We start from the raw sequence: 2,041 nt of genomic DNA on the forward strand, positions 1-2,041 counted from the left end.
ACAATCCCTGTGCTCAGCGATTTAGAGGAAATCAGCAGCTTAACCAAGGTTTGTTTTTTTTTTTTTCCCCCTGAGCAACTGGGGGCCAAAAATAAAACACTATTACATCAAACTGCAGACAAACAAAAATCTGAATAAGTTCGCTATCTTCTCAGGGCATTTTTGTACCTAATGAGCACAGCTGAGCCTGAAGGCGTCAAGATGTTCCTTGCCATTAGGCAATGGGATGGTGGAGTATCCAATAATTCCTGGGTGGTCATCATGAGTTCTTTTGGATAAAATAGGGGGAAGGTCAAAAGAGGATGCAAATATTTTTTAACCAATGAAGAGGGAACTGATACATTCCTCTGACCTTTTCCATTGCAGGGAAGATACATTATCTGCATTAATTATCATGTTGAAAAATTCCCTCTGGATTGCCATGTCCCTTCCTATGAGTAGTGGGAAATATGTTTGTAATATGATGTGCAGCAATCTTCATCTCTGAGTACATGAAGTGTGAAACAGCTTAGCGACTTGTGTCGCATTAGTCCATCTAATTGGTGAAAAAGGTTAGCATTTGTCTACCAACAGTAATGCACAGTGCTTGGGTTTTGAAATACCAGTTTGCTTAAGATACAGGGTGTCTTTAAAAGGAAATACTTTGGGAGGCAGTATAAATCATTATCATCTCTAGCACAGTTCTCACTTGTTGATCATTAAACAAATGATTTCATTTAATTCTTGGAGGGAAATACAACTGGTACCATTTAACAGAACACAAAAATGGGGGATTGAAGGGACTAAGTAATTTGCCCCTAAACCACAAAGAAGGTAAAGTCAGGATTTGAACCCAGGTCAGTCTGACTCCCAGAGCCAGTATCCTTTACCACGCTTCAGTACTCCCTCCGCGTTTGTCCTTCTAACTGGGCACCACTGTGAGTGTTACTTAGCTTTTCTCTCCTCAATATCCTTGTCTGTAAAAGGGAGCAAGAATAATTTTGTGTTATTGGGATTGTGAGGACTGAATTATATACTGGATATAAAACATTTAGTAGAATGCCTTATTACACATACCATGCTATTATTATTCCTTTAAATTATCACATTCAAGGGTTGGGAAGAATCTAATTATCACCTGCTTTTCTCATTTGGTGAGGAGGAGGAATAACTGAGTAAATGTTATTTATTGCCCACAGAGCTCACATTCATGGTCCTAGAATGCTAGAACTTGGAAGACTCCACAGTAAGCCTTCTTGGTCGTAACTGATGAGGAAACTGAGACCCAAAGAGCCAAGTCATCTTTGGGGTCGTGGACTGGGAGAACCATGCCTTTGTTGAAACTATTTTCAAAGCTACTGATGAACCTCTCCATGTGAGTACAATGAACTCTTAGCTCTCCTTCTGCTTATATATTATTGTTTGAATGTGCCATAAACAATAGTTATCCGTTAAATATATGCTATGTCTAACATTTTTTCCTATTTATAAATGTGAAAAATGAATTTTTTACTTTCTGAAAACTTAAAAATCCATAGCCTGTGAAAACTTACACTTTTCTCTGAAGTATATTAAAAGACACATAGCACAGTGCTCACTTCAGCAGCACATAGACTAAAATTAGAATGCTACAGAGATGATTAGCATGGCCCCTGTGCAAGGATGACATGCACATTCATGAAGCATTCTGTATTTAAAAATAAATAAATAAAAATAAAAGAAGCATAGTATAGTACAGAATATTTTTAAAAACCAATTTGAGAGGGAAAATCCAGAGCAATCACAATTTTGTTTTGATATATATTATTTAAAGTTATGTATTTGATAAAGGTATTCATTTTTACCTTGCTAGTCCTATAAATAACTATGAAAAACAGGAATTCTCAGGGTGCCTGGGTGGCTCAGTTGGTTAAGTGTCTGACTCTTGGCTTTGGCTTAAGTCAGGATCTCAGGGTCATGAGATTGAACCCCATGTCAGGCTGCATGCTCGGCTCGGAGTCTGCTTGAGATTCTCTTTCTTCCTCTCTCTGCCCCTCCCCCCACTCATGTGCACGTGCTCTCT

General features: G+C 38.3%; 1 non-coding gene across 1 annotated transcript; it reads left to right on the top strand.

Annotated features, from left to right (window-relative positions):
- The first annotated feature begins 1,569 nt into the window (after window positions 1-1,569).
- LOC117803244 lies at window positions 1,570-1,676 on the top strand. Its single transcript, XR_004626933.1, has one exon. It is a non-coding gene; the product is annotated as a U6 spliceosomal RNA (small nuclear RNA).
- The last annotated feature ends 365 nt before the right edge of the window (window positions 1,677-2,041 follow it).

This window comes from Ailuropoda melanoleuca, chromosome 7, assembly GCF_002007445.2.
Source record: "Ailuropoda melanoleuca isolate Jingjing chromosome 7, ASM200744v2, whole genome shotgun sequence".
Taxonomy (NCBI): domain Eukaryota; kingdom Metazoa; phylum Chordata; class Mammalia; order Carnivora; family Ursidae; genus Ailuropoda; species Ailuropoda melanoleuca.